Here is a 16,462-nt window from a genome sequence, read left to right on the forward strand (position 1 = left end):
GCAGGTGATGTGCATGCACATGTGTACTGATGGGGGACAGGGGGTGATGTTTACACTTCACCTGTCTGCAGCAGGTTGGGTATATCTATGCCATATGTGTATGTGGTGTTATTGAGCAGATTTGGGTGTTGCCTCTGGGATTGCAGACATATGTGTGTAAGGCCTAGTAACTGGCCTTGATGGATACATCCAATTTGCACTCAAAGATAGTCTTAGGGTAATTCACATGTGACCTTATTTGCTTGTTCAGACCAAGGTGACATTGCTGTCAGTAAGGCACCTGCTCCTTTTTGGCCCTGACCAGCAATTATTTCCACCTATTATGGTTTTTATTTATTGCTGCTGTCTACAACAGATGTTTACCCTACCATGAGGGAAATTATGTTGTCCTGTCAGGTATTGCTGAGTCCATACAACTATGTAGGTGTTCACATAGTATTGTGGTGTAGGCTTAGACAGTACTGCTAGTTCCAACTGATGGGACAGTGGCTGTAAAGCAACTAATACCTGTTCTGAGAGATGTATAGTCATGTTTGTAAAGTTTATTTTGTTTGACTCTGAGAAAGGGGTGGAGGATGGTGGAGATAGTGACCTGAACAGTGATAAGTATGTGGAGTACTACAGTGGCTACTCATGTTAGTTAGGACCAGGTACAGGATATTTTTGTCTGTCATAGGAGTGCTGACTGGCTGATCCACTGTATTGCCATTGACAAAGACCAGGAATCTCTGTGCATTGATGGTCAGGTAGCATGGGTCATGCACACTATGGTTGGGTAGTTACAGTCACCCAGGAGCAGGGTAGACGGTTGAATCTTGAAAGATTCCAGCAAGTACAGATAGGTGAGATGGGTGTCCAGAGTCATGGTTGGAGGTCTGTAGATAGCTATGATATGAGTAGGTGTTTTGTCAACAGTTAACTGCACTTGGGATTTCTCCTATGCGTCATACTCTTTGGCCAGCACAGAGGTGTGTATGTGTATAATAATGTTTACAACCCCACCTCCTGTGGCTTTGTAGCCCTCCATTTGGGGTCTAAATGTATGATGGGATGAGTAAACTGGCAAGGTTAGTGTGCTATCCACATCTGCAAAGCAGGTGTCAGTGACTGCACAAATGTCAACATCCTGCAGGACAAGGTATGCTTGCATTGACATGGTTTCATGCTAAGACACCTAGCTCCTGTTAGAGCAAGACATCTGCACATAGGCACACATCACTGATGGGCAAATGCTGGGAAATAGTGACACTTTATACATCTAACTGTAACACACTTAGTTGGTAGCAAAGACTGTTTCACATTCACAGGACTACTCCATGGGGCATCTGACATTCAAATGTATGCTATTATGTTATGACTTCAGTCTTTAATGGGTTGCCAGTGATTTGCAAACAACTGTATGAGGCATTGATTACAAATATGAGGCAAACATGTGGTCAGTCTGCAAAACTCTGGACAGTTGACATGTATGGGCTCAGTATATAACTTGCAGTTCAACACACACTTTTTCTCCTGTTGTTTACTATACACATACCCTATATGAGTTTCTTATATTTGTAAGACAAGCATATGCATCATAGTAGCATTCACAGGTGACACATAAATATTTACAACATCCCAGGTAGCTGGCTTAGCAGTTTCACAGTTAGTATTGAACAACAGATACTCCACTAGTAGTCATACATGAACTACCTTTGCTGGGGTGACTCAGAGGCTAGAGCTGTAATCTAAGTCACTGAAGACAGTGCCAACAGGAATGACCATAAGTGCTCATTAGCGGCATGTGAGTCCAGCATATCTTGTTGCGACCTAGTGTTTAACTTCCTATTTCACAGGGTCTATATCAGATAATCGAAGTTTCAGAACTTCGAACACCATATGGTCGACACCATATGATTGAAGTTCTGAAACACTGAATATCTGATAAAAAAACAGAAAAAAAAACAAAAGAAACTGCTCTAAGCAGGGGACAAGCCCCCCTGCACCCCCCACCCCCCTACTTAAATATACCAACTCTGAGATCACACTTTAACTGAGTATGGTGCAGAAATGGAAGATTTCCCTTTGCTATGCTATAGCATGATCTTGGAGTTGGTATATTTAAGTAGTGGGGGTGTGGGGGGAGCAGGGGGGCTTGCCCCCCTGCTTAAACCCTTTTACTTTTCTTTCCATTTTTTTTTAATTGTTCGAAGTTCTGCAACTTCGATCACTAGTGGTCGATGTTTAGTGATTCAAAGTTGTGGAACTTTGGCAATTTAATATAAACTCATTTCACATTATTGCATCCCCCTTCTGCATTCCATTACAAGCCTAAGCGATTGACATACCTGTTATAGTGCTGAAGAGTTTCCTCAGAATAATGCAAATGTTTAGGTTTGTAAAATCATAGTCTGTCTTTTTTTAGATGGGTTCAGACATGTGTTGCATAGGCAGCAGCTTGCTTTTTGTAGGTAATGCTCATAAGCAGGTGATGACCTGTGCACCAATCGGTGTTTACTACTTGCTACTTGCATCCAGAACAGCTATGCTGTCTTTCGATTAGTCAATGCCATAGCAACATAGTGCTATAATTACGTCTTTCATGTGAGCCTCACCCCTTTTCCTTGCCTGTGAGGAGGACATTATGGAGGTGTGGGGGCTACAGCTTCACAGACGGTAGGTGGGGAATACCTCTCAGAACAAGGAATGTGGAGACAGACCAAAAACATGGAGGACAAAGTTCCAGAATTGGGTACAGATTGTAAGTATTGCTGTTATACATAGAAGATTGCTAAATTAACAGGGTTTGTCTGCACATGCATTTTCTGTGTGACATGGTGTCTGACAGTGATATGTCTCTGACATACCTCTCAACTATCCAGACACCTGTAGACTACCCAGAGGTTTGCCTGTTATGTTTAGTCTGTTTCTCAGACAATTTCTGTTTTTGAGAAATCAGTAGGTTAATGTGAGGATTCTAGTCAGTAAATGCTGACATCCATTTGTGTTTCAGACATCATATCCTTCAGGGATTTTATGTAACAACGCACCCTGTAACATCAGCAACTGTTTCAGTTTATGACACCATTATGTGACATATGTCCCTCTTTTCGGCCTCCTGTCCCCCAGGTATGTCAGGCTTTCTCCAGATGTCTTGCAGTAAGAGGTTCAGAGGTATGGTATATCCTTATTTAGTGACTCCACTCCTGATATAATCCCAGTATCTTAGCAGACTCCCAGATGTGTTATGCAACAGTGGCCATAAATATGGTCCCACTCCCTGGACATTATGTGGTAATCTGTACAGTTGAGAGTTATGTATGTCTGGCCATTGTTAACAGACTGTCAAGACGGAGTAGCAGTTTTGTGTGTAAATGTTTGTTGGGCTGAGTAGGGAGAGTAGCAGATGTGGATGGCATAGATCCTTTAATGACTGTGCATGCTGCTACAGTTGCTGGTGGCCTATCAGGTGTATATGTTTGTAGAGGCAGACTGAAAATGTCCTGTAACAGCTCAGGATTCACAGTAGACTGTGAGATGGGGTAGTACATGTTGGTGTAGTGTGTGACTGGCAATCAGGATAGGTTTGTTCAAACAGTCATTATACTCTAGAGTTCTTTTGGAATACTGGTATATTGCTGTGACTGTAATGCAAATGGGTATGGGTGGACAATTTCTCACCAATGTCTGCTTTACCCTAGAGTTACATCCCTGTTGTGCATGATATATTTGCATATACATGGGTAATCCCCCAGAGCTGATTTGGGGGTAGTGTCATTTTGGTCTTACTGTGGTTCAGAAGGTGCTGAGTGAAATGGTTGGCAGCTCTCAGTATTTTTTTCTCTTCTGTTACATGACTGCAGTCATACCGCTCCACTGTCCAGATGTCTAGACACTGTACAGATGCATGTTTTTGATCTTTTCCACATAACAGTTGTGGGTTTCTGACAAATCATTAGGATGAAGTGAGAATTGACATCAGTAAATGATGACAATCACTTGTGTTTCAGACCTGGAATCTATCAGAAAATATATGTTAAATCAAACCATGCTACTCTAGAAAACTTCTACGTGTATAACATCCATATTTCAAAAATGTCACTATTGTATCCCTGCACTATGTCAGGCTTTTTGCAGATATCTTGCAGTAAGAGGTTGTTTGAGATATATATATATATATATATATATATATATATATATATATATATATATATACATATATATATAGATATATATATATATAGATATTATATATATATATATATATATATATATATATATATATATATATATATATTTATGTATATATATATATATATATATATATATATATATATATATATATATATATATATATATATATATATATATATATATATATATATATATAAAAAACAAAATTTGACAATCCCGAGACTCTAAATCCAGCAGACCAGAATCTCAAAATTGGGGAATCTTGAACATTAAAAAAACAAAAAAGTAAAATATCCAACAGACTATTCTAACATGTATGAAGAGGGGCAGGCACCCCTGCACCACCCATATGGAAGGCTGCACACCCCCACACCCTCTACAACTTAAATATACCAACTCTGAGATCGCACTACAATGGGGTGAATGGCAAAGTTCCTGTTCCCCATTCACTACTTTCGAGATACCGCAATCTCGAATTTCTGGTCCTCGGAATTTAGAGTCTCGGGATTGTGGAATTTCGGTATTCTATATACATATATATATATATGGGTCTACTACTAATGCCCGAAACGACGATTCCCCGACGGAAAACTCACCGACGCCAGATGACCGACAGGTAAGTGTACCGACAGGGTGATTTGCCGACAGCGGAAAGACCGACAAGGGAATGTGCGATCGCGACGCGGTAAGTGTGCGATGGTGACGGAGTTAGGAGCGGTCAGGTAAGTGCTCGAGATTGTGGGATGTCAGGTTAGGCTGTGGGAAAGGTGAGTGTGTGTTCGTGTCGGAGGTATGGTTCGGGTAAGGTAAGTGTGTGCTAGTGAGGGACTGTAGTTTAGGGACGGGTTAAGTGAGTTAGAGTTAGGGTGCAGGTAGGTGATGTGTGCGTTAGTGTCGGAGCTTGGGCTAGGGGTGGGTTAAGTGAGTTAGGGTTAGGGTGCAGGTAGGTGAAGTGTGCGTTAGTGTCGGAGCTTGGCCTAGGGGTGGGTTAAGTGAGTTAGGGTTAGGTTGCAGGTAGGTGATGTGTGCGTTAGTGTCGGAGCTTGGGCTAGGGGTGGGTTAAGTGAGTTAGGGTTAGGGTGCAGGTAGGTGAAGTGTGCGATAGTGTCGGACCTTAGGGTTAGGGTTTGGGTCAGGGCTAGTGTGTATGCTATGTAGTGTCGCGTGTTGTTTACGTTCCGTGTCGGTGTAATGGTGTTCGTGTAATGGTGTTCGGTGTTTTGCGTTGTCGGGTTTGTGTGATGTCGGTCATCTGGCATCGAGGAGTTTTCCGTCGGGGAATCGTGTCGGTAATTAGTAGTAGACCCATATATATATATATATATATATATATATATATATATATATATATATATATATATATACACACACACACACACACACACACACACACACACACACACACACACACACACACACACACACACACACATATATATATTATATGTATATTTATATACACACATATATACATGATATATATGAGTACTACAGATATGTATTTTTCCGTTATGTTAAATGACTGTAGTGCATGATATGTTTGTAAAAACATTGCAACTTCCTGGAGTTCAGATGGTGCAGAGGTATGTTGCTGTGATTGTCATGTGCAGGGTCCTGTGTTCAAGTCTTGGCAGTGATGACTTTTTTTCATTCATGTTAAATGACCATAATGCATGATATGTTTGTAAAATCATTACAAATTCCCACATGTCAGATGATATAGTGGGACATTGTTGTGATTGAAATTCACAGGGTCCTAGGTTCGAGACTTGGAAGGGATGGTTATTTTGTTGCTGGGTAGAAGAAGGGATGATGGAGACAGAGTGATTAAAGCACTTTTAAGAAGTTTTAAGTGAGTTTGCATGTTTTTTTTCCTCTTAGCGTCACCTAGTGGCACTTATTCCTGCTAACACCTGTGCTAATTTTAATTAGAGAAAAGAGAAAAGTGTATAGGAAAGTGGTGAAATGTGGTCAAGCAGGGGGTAAAACATTAACAAAACAAGCTAGGGATGTGCAGGAAGAGTGTAGGAAAGGACCGTATCTCTTCATTTCTTCTGCAGCAACAGCTGTGAATAATGTGTAGAATTTGGAATTTACAGCCTCACACCTCACAGCGATGGGTGTTGGCGACAGACATTTGTAGAATAATGTTTGGGTAGATTGATTAATTTCACTGTACATGGGGGAAAAATGTAGAGCTATGTATGGGGAATGATTTTTTTGTGGGACAGATGCCCTTTTTTAAGGTGAGAGTGAGATGTTGGGGAAGGGCTGTAGATATGTTTGGGGAAGTAGGTTGGGTAAGTTAGGTTGCATTTGCAGACAGACAAGACAGACAACAAGACAGCAGACAGGGGCAGTATATGACACACGAGGGGGATAAACACCTTTGATGGGGAGGATGGTTGAGAATCCAAAGCCCATGAGCCCCCAAATGGGTACAGTGGGACTGAGGTCCACACACATGGGCAGTCAACACTGCAACTTCATGGCTCCAAAGGTGGCTGTGCTGGAGGCTGGACAGGAGGGACAGCCTGCCACTTGAGGTGCACCAGGCAGCCTTCCATCTGGTGCACCCATCCATCCAACTCTGCGCGGATGATGCTGCACACCATACCTTAGAACTGGCGGCAGGTAATGGTCTCCTCTTTGCATCTGCGCCCAGGGAGAGACAGCCCCCATCCTATGAGGTGGTTCCACCCAAAGGTGCTGCAGGATCAGTGGAGGAGACAATTCCAGCTTGGGTCCCAGACTTGCTGGGGCCCGGTGCCATGGCCAAATGAGGCAGGGCAGGTAGATACACTGGGATCTGCCTTCCCAAACGTGCTGTGGTGTTGAGGTTTTACAATATATATTGGTTAGTCATGAACAAAACATTTCAAAATTAGTTATAACAGCATGTGTGGGCGTTCCAATTAACCCCATACAACAGATATGAAACAGTGGCATAGCAAACAGAACACATGCATAAATGGAACAACACTATGCATTGTAACAGCATCCCAGTAACACTGATGGCAGCAGGCCACCAACAGTGGTATTTGAACAAGCTATGTTAGCATACAACCAATCAAATATATGAACAATAATAGAACACAAGTCCCAACATTAGGTTTTGAGAACAACATACCTGTAGTATATGAATGATAATTATCAATGCAGATAAGGGGTGGGGGCAAGACAAAAAGTCTGTTAACAACTCTTTAGGCTTCTATTTTTCACAACAGTACTGGTCAATACTCTATGGGTATGCCCTCACTTTGCATGTACCTATAGCCCATAACTTCTGTAACACAAACATACCTGTTAAACTGTCAACTTGGAATGGTATGGGGCAAACTTTTACAACTCTGGGTACATTAATAGAGGGGACTCGTACTTCTCAGAGTTACATATCTGGTACAAAATAGGTACCCTGCACTGCTGTTATGTGAGGATGCTACTTGCATACTTCACCTGGTTTCCTATCTGTGTCCAGGGTTATTGGCACCAGTGACTACTAGCCATGAAAGCATGACGCTTGAGAGACATGTATCAGGAAGAGTGCATGTTGTATGTACCTATCCTGCTGTCATTTGCAGGCATGGGGGTTGGACAGTGGAACAGTTGTACACGAAGTATTAGTATACCCTTCATACAGCTACTACCGACATTTCTTTACCTGTAAAACCTGTGGAGAAAATATCTGTTAACACTACCTGACTGTTTCTACATTTATTCCTAATTAGTTGTGTATACACATGCGCACATATTACTACCACTCCCTGGATTCGAACCTTGTCTGGGTGTGGAAAATTAACAACTAAGCAATTTCTAATCACACTGAACTACTGGGAAACTACTGTTGCTTGCTTGTCTTGATTCTGCCTAATACTCTCTTGGTTAGACAGTCTGATCTTGTAATCCTGAGATGCATGCATGACAGTGCACTGTGCATTAATCCTTTGAAATAATACAATCTGGACAGCAAAGGTTAACACACAGCAATGCTGCATGGGACACAGTGTGATACATTACACATTACTATTCAGGGTTCAGAGCTTAGTTCAGTATATATTTCATATTCCATTTATATCTTGTTTTACAGCTCCACAATCTACAGTTTTTCTTAACAGCTTGTTCTCAGAACAACCTCAGTTAATGCATGCTGTCAAGCCCATATCTGCTGTGGAGTACCTGTATACATTCTATTTCTACAACAACATACCAGAGTAAACACAACAGGTTCTGGTACTGATCTTTATTACAGTGACATCACACAGTGCTTTAGTACTACATAGTCTGTAGATCAATATTAGTCAGATAAATGTTATTTATTCAGTTAACACAGAAACAGTATACCTACTGGCAGCAATCAATGTACTTTTTAGTTATTTGCACTATATACTGCAAGATAGTTTGTACTCACCAGCCTGTTGGTGCAGCCTTAAGAGTCTATTGGCATGTGCTTTGATGTTGCTAGCCCTCTCTGCTGCAGCTGTAGGGGAGAAAAACAAACATTATGCATACCTATCTATCACATACTCAGACTAGCCTTTTGTACAATCTACTTGATACTGATACTTACACATTACTGGAGCATTCCGTACCTGTGCATCTTGGCTCCACTGGGCCAAGAGCACCCCCTTCCTCTGCTTTAGGTCATTATAATGGTACTGTACCTGCTCACCAGTTCAGGGGACTCTAGTAGCACTGGTGAGATCACGTGCAAGATGGTCACAGGCCTCCACTTTGGATTGTGAGCCCTGGTATTGGCCCTGCAGCAGTCTGTCATCATGGTTTTCTACAAGGAGTCCAGCCATGACCCTGGACTCCTGAATGCCCCAGCACTGTGCCTGAAATCGAATTCCTTCACCAAATCCCAAAATAGTACCTGCACAGATTAACTATAACAGGTTTGAGCTGTATTCCTGCCTGCGTGGTTTAAATAAGGCCATATTCTTGCTCTTTGCTGTCATTGGACCATTTTGAAAATGCTAAGCTCAGCTAAGTGGTGCGCAAATCTGCTAAGATGAGTTGAACAGTGCTTAATGGGGTAAATGCGGAGCACTGCTTAACCGTGCACAAATCCACTTAGCTGAGCTAAATGCTGCTTAGCATTCAAATTTAAGCAATGCTTAAACCAACTAAGCATAGCTGAGCACTACTTAGCATTGCTCAGTTTTCATTTAAAAAAAAAATACTAGGATTGTAGATTAGTTCATCATTACTGATGTATTATTACATGTGTATGATTTATTTTACATGACATCCCCCTATGTCCTTTCATTACATTACCTTGGGGTGTAACTATACTCTGCTTGTGTATACATGAGTGATTTCACATGTTATATGCACTCACACTTCCATTTTGGACCAGCTACATTACCCTGGGTAATAAATATCAATTACTACATAATTTAATATAAAACAATAATTGTAACAATGTTTTCCCATGTAAAAATAAAGTGCCTGTCTTGGTACTCAAACCATGAACACCTGCATGCAAAACAGGTACCCTAACCACTACGCTATTTCATCATTGAGAGCTCAGCTATACATTTTTTATTTAGGTGCAATGAGATGTTTAAGCAATGCTGAGCAGAAGAATCTAACATGCAAAACCACTCAGCTATGCGTATACATACCATAGAATCCAAAAAAAAGGAAATGAATAAACCCACTTTATTTACATGTATCGATACACCTTGTCAGTCACAGTAAGGGAAATTGTAAGGGGACACATAGGGACAGATTTTAAATATTGCTCTTACAAACTTAGAAAGTTGTTAGAATAATAGGTTTTGCATTAGCATGACTTTAACAGAGTATGTGGAGTCTTAAACTTAAATGTTTGTCATTATTTAATGACTCACATCCTCTTCTATTTGCCAGGTGGGTCCAGATGTTTGGGGAACACACAAAAATATAATGCAGCATACCTCTCAACTGTACAGATTTCTGCCTCATATTTATGGTTCATTTCTCATATGATTGTGATTTTCTAGCAAATCATTGGCAGATCACTCAGGGTTTAAGTCAGAAGATAATGACAGACATTTGAGTTTCAGACTTCATACCCTTCAAAAGATCTGTGCTAATGCACAGTCTGTTATTCTATCAGCTTTCCAAGTTTGCAAGGGCAATATTTAAAAAGGGTCCTTATTTTTGGGCCTTTGTCCCCCCATTATTTATGGCTTTTGTTCAGATTTCTTGCTCTAAGAGGTTGAGTGTATGTGAGGCAGACATGCGGACATTCTGTGAAAACCTGCACAGTTGAGGGTTATGGCCGTACAGCACTTTTACAATGCAAGGGGTGTATGACAGTAGCTGTCACACTCCTCCTGCATTGCTTCCTATCTTCATAGCTGCATTCAGTGTCCGCGGACACTGAAAGCACTTGGACAGTACCTGCCACACAACCCCTGCATTTATTTCTTGATTCTCTAACTATCTCAATGTCCACAGACACTGTTTTACTATTGTATTTGTTTTCATTGTCCGTAGACACTGAAAGACATTTAAAAAGTGCTGTATGGCATTTTGAGAGTGCAGGGGATATGTTAGATATGTGTGCACTATTTAAACACACCCCATGCACTCAGTAGTGTTTGTGTCCACTTAGCCTTAGCAGTACCATGCTTTCATGACTATGCAAGGCATGCTGCTGTTAAAGCTATGAGTTAATGAACATGGTTTACTCCATGCAGGAATATTACTATTCCTGCACGGAGTTTATTGAATCCTGGGGCATGTCTATCTATATATGTAAACACATCCATTTTATTATTCTCTTGTTGATGCTGTTGCTAAACTTTTTTTTTTATTGTTTAAAACTTTTTATGTTTATTGTAGAACTTATCTTTCCATATTGTTGCTAGTGTAGTTTGTATTTTTAAATTTTTTTTATGATTTTAGATAACTGATCAATATCCATTTCAATATATGTCTGTATTATATTTTTTAGTAATGGTTGGATATTTTCTCCCCATGCCTCTGCTGAAAAGGGGTTTCAAGCCAAATAGGACTTTACCATTAAATGAAAGAAAGAAAGAAAGAAAGAAAGAAAGAAAGAAAGAAAAAATAATTAGTGAAATATTACCAATATCAAAAACTTCTGTCTCAGGCAAACACTTTTAGCAGTGGCTGTCTTCATTTTACTTGAAATGTTACTGTCATGTTTTAGTACCACCAACTGGTTCTATATGAGCACATTGAAGGATCAGAACAGCGAATGTATGTACATCGGCACATTTACGTTGATGTACATACAGAGCAAAACACCTAAACAGCGAAAACTGGAACGCCGAACGTATTCCATAGCTAGCAGCACGATGGTGGGGATAAGGAAATATATCCTTTTCCCCACTGTAGTGCGGTTTCGGAGTTGGTATATTTAAGTAGGGGGGTGTGGGGGGTGCAGGGGGGGTTGCCCCATGCAAAAGCTAATTAATGTAATATTTTAGTTTAGATTTTACTTACCTGTGTGGTGCATTATGATGATGAAACACGTTCGGCGTTCCGGTTTTCACTGTTTAGGTGTTTCGCTCAGTATGTACATCGACGTAAATGTGTCGATGTACATACATTCACTGTTCTGATATTTCGGTGTAGTCATATAGACCCCCACCAACTATTTATACAGGTCAACTAACATGACGGTTTTTGCCCGATTTTTAACATAAAGGATAAACAAGAAGTCCCATCTTTTTCAATAGCTTATTGCAAATACTCTTCAGTAGTAAGAGCCTTGTGCATCCCATAGTGGTTTAAGATGCTTGAATACAAAATCTCCACTTTGCAAACATCACCTTCTAATGCAGGGTCTGCCATTCATGATATATTTTTGTTAATATTAGAATATTTAAGATAATCTGCATACCTTTAACACATAGAGTTAATGACATGCTGCAGGAAGTGGCATTTGCAAATGCAAAGTATAAATTATGAGCACCTACAACTGCAAATCTTGCTGCCTTAGCCAAGATGCAGCAAAGCTGGAGTAAGCTTGGTCACAGTAAGGGAGTGCAGGTGTTGCAAGTGAAAATTTCCAAACAGAATTACAAAGATTTGTCAGGGACTTTCACAGCTCCATTCAGTGACAGTAAATGTGCCTGGCTAGTGAAAATAGAAAAGGGCATTAGCTTACCATAAACAGTAACATTTGTAACCTGCATCCTCCACAAGAGCAACAAAAGTATTTAAGATAAAGCATATTATAGATATTTTCATAACATGATGCAACTGGTGAGGAGCTGTTGTATAAAACATGGTGCAATAATACTATACCTAGAGAGTCCAATATTTAAAAATCTGCTGTTAAAAGAAAAAAAAGTGTGCTATACTAACAGCAGCGCTGAATTAGAGCTGTCACATAAAACAAGGAGATACAGCAGCAGCAGAATAAATATGTAAGCTTCAAAGGACAAAACTACCACCATAATGGGTGCAAGCAAGCAAAATCTGAAGGTATTGCTACTCAATGCTAGAAGTCTAAACTTCAAGATGCACTGTCTCGAGGCTCTCCTAAAAATGGAGAACATCGATATCTGTGTAGTAACTGAGACCTGTTTTAAAGCTCCAAAGAGCACCCCTGCAATACCAGGCTACAACTCATACCACACTTTCCAGCCACCAAACCAGGACCGAAACACTAAAGGTGGAGGAGGGTCCATATTCACCAATAATATTCACACCTCTAGGCAGGTTGCCCAACACAATGCATCTGAAATTCTCCAGGTGCAAATAACACTAGGTAAGACTGAAATACAAATTGTAGCTTGCTACAGATCCCCCACCATGCCCCAATATTCGCATTACATCTTTCTAAACATACTGTAAAATATTAAGATACAACCAAACACCCTAATACTGGGTGATTTCAACTACCCTGCTATTAACTGGGAAAACTACTTCTGTAGCAACACCTTTGCTCAACAGTTTTTGGAATTCATAAATTCCAACACCCCGGAGCAACTAATTCATAGTCCCTGCAGGGGTACCAATATTCTAGTCCTGGTCATTACCAACATGGGAGATCGATGCTCCACACCAGTGGTCACCCCCTCTTTGGTCAGATCAGACCATAAGCTAATCAGCCTTGACATCCACACCCAACCCATATCCCCTTTTAAGGAAACCTCCGTAAAAAACTTCTCCAAAGTCAACTTCATGCTTCTCAAGTCAGAAGCAACAAACTTTATTACACCCATGCAGATGGGAACTGCAAGTTCAACTGCTGAATCCTACACTAAGGTGCTGTATGAGAACATTCACTCATGCATGGACTGAGCCATCCAAAATAGAACCAAGATGCTGTCCTTTAAAAAAAAGGGAGCCAATCTGGTGGTCCCCTGCCATAAACAAGCTGTACAACAGAAGGAAGAAACTGTTGAAGAAAAGAAGAAGAACCCAGGATTCAAAAAACTCCCTCACCAGCCTCAGTAGAAAGCTGAGATCCCTCATAAAATCTTCCAAAGCTAGTTACGAAAATAAAATTGCCAACAATTCCAAAGACAACCACAAGGCATTCTAGAGCTATGTCAAAAATCTAAATGGCAATACTCAGATCTGCTCTGAGCTACAGCAGAATGGCACTAGAAATACTGATCCCAAGGATATTACTAATATCCTGGCAGCTAGACTGAGTGCCAACTTCACCTCCCTCTCACCCCCTAAAGGACCCATCTCGATACTGAAAGAATGCCAAATTACAGTAATCAAGGCCACTCAGGTAAAAACAGCAATCTCCAAAGCCAGGAATATAGCATCTATGGGACCAGACAACATCCTGGGTTGTGTACTGCATGAACTATAAAATGAACTGGCATCTCACCTATGTGTCATGTTTAATCATAGCCCCACCTCAGGCTTCATGCCCACAGAGTGGTGCACAGCTACAGTCATCCCACTTCACAAGGGGGGATCCACTTTGGATCCCAGGAACTACCGCCCCATCAGTCTGACGAGCCGGAACTGTAAGGCCATGGAACGTATTATCATGGAACTTATAAACAAAGGCATTGGCAACATTCAAACACTGGACTCCACCCATTTTGGGTTTGTGAAGGGCTGATCTTGCCTACTGAACCTGATTGACTTTTTTGAATCAGTTTCCAGAGACGTGGACAAGGGTAAGGTGGTTCACACAGCCTACTTGAACCTCGCCAAGGCTTTCAACACTATCCCCCACTCTGGAATCATAGATAAACTTACCAAGATTGGCATTAATCCCTACATCACTCGATGTGTTGCCAACTGGCTTACTGGAAGAACCCACACTGTAAAAGTAGCTGACTCCAAATCCAGCTCCAGACATGTGATAAGTGGAGTACCTCAGGGTTCAGTCCTGGGACTGCTCTTGTTTGTCAACTACTTCTCTGAAGTACAGGCCAACACTAAGGGACTCTGGCTTACAAAGTTTACAGATGACTGCAAGCTGGGAGCCATTACTGAATCCCCAAATGATGTGGATGTACTACAAAAGGGCCTTACCGAAACAGATGCCTGGTGCCAGAGCCATGGGCTCAAGCTAAATACCGAAAAATGTATAGTTGTCCCCTTTGGGAAAAACCATGTACCTGTGAACTACCACAGAGGTGGCAGTACACTAAACACCGAAAGTCTGATAAGAGACCTAGGGACACAGGTGGACAGTGGTCTCTCCTTTGACAACCACATAGCCACAACAGTTAGAAAATCCTTCTATGTGGCACACCTCATCACTAAGGGCTTTGCATCCAGAAAAAAGGAGGTAATTGTCCCTCTGTACTCATCCCTCATTAGACCCATTATAGAATATAATGCCCCATTTGGTATGTACCTCACAAAACATCTGCAACAACTAGAAAGGCCACAGAAATACCTCACAAGAAGAATCACAGTCCTAAAGCAGATGCCTTATGCTGACCATCTAAAGAAACTCCAGCTATATTCTGAAACATATCTCCTACTCAGAGGCAATCTCTTCCTAACATACAAGGTGATGTCAAACCCAGAGTTGTTGGACATGCTACACTTAAAGAAATCCCAATCCCTCCAAGCCACATGCTCCAGGGAACTTAACTTTGTCATCATGATGAATAGAACATGCTGGTGGGATAGGTTCCTGATCCAGAGAATCCCCATACTCTGGAATAGGCTGCCCATACATGTCAGGCAGAGAGCCTCAATGGCCCTCTTCAAGAGGAACCTTGATGATTGGATGGGAGATAGGAAATTCACCCCAGGGATCACATTAGTAGCCCTGCTAGACAGAGGTCCAGGAAAGTAAATATTTGTGGGAAGCAATAGCCAGGGAATCATTATGGCTCGGCTTGTATAGGCCCTAGGGCCGATGGCCTAGTACCTACCTATGAACCTATATTTCAGATCTACTGTTTTGACTACATTCTGCTACCATTAAGTATCATATGGACTAATTATATGTAAACAATTATTGCTCATGAACAGTTCAGTAAATCTAACCATACCTCTTAACCTCTTAACACACAAATTAAGAATAAAGCAAAAACATCAAGGATCAGTTTTAATCATTACTCTTATTTAATTAGAAAGTTGATAATATAACAAATTGTACAGCAGAAGTCTGAAACTCAAAATATCTGTGATTCATACCTCTAAGCCTCTTAGCTTAAGAATTAGTAATTGTTGGAGATTTACTAACATCCCAGGCTGCGTCCTACATGGTCTCCAACAAGAATTAGCAACACAATTGAGTACTCTTTTCAATCACAGTCTAAGCACCAGCTTTGTCCCAGCTGAATGGGAAATGGCCACTGTTATTCCCTTGAACAAATATGGTGCTTCCACTAACCATGGAAACTATTAGCCTGACCAGCCTTATCTGCAATACCATGGAGCGAATCATCATGGATCTTATTAACAAAGATATAGGTAATCTCCAAACACTTGGCCCTACTCAGTTTAAATTTGTCAAAGGGAGAACATGCCTCTTTAACCTGATGGACTTCTTTGAGACAATCACCAAGGCCCTGGACAAGGGGAAATCTGTACATACAGCTTACCTAGACACAGCAAATGCTTTTTACACTATCCCCCACTCAGGCATCATTGACAAACTCACCCAACTAGGTATTAACCCTTATAACATTAGATGGGTCACTAACTGCCTCACTGATAGAACCCATATAGTCAAAATAGGGGAATCCACCTTCAACAGTAGACATGTAATCAGAGGTGTTCCACAGGGATCAGTCCTGGGAACCTCTACTGTTTGAATCTATTTCTTCAAAGTGCAAACAAAATCTAAAGGTCTGTGGCTGACAAACTTTGCTTATGACTGCAAACT

The sequence above is a fragment of the Protopterus annectens genome, chromosome 4.part0, assembly GCF_019279795.1.
Source record: "Protopterus annectens isolate FY-2018-M chromosome 4.part0, PAN1.0, whole genome shotgun sequence".
Classification (NCBI taxonomy): Eukaryota; Metazoa; Chordata; order Ceratodontiformes; family Protopteridae; genus Protopterus; species Protopterus annectens.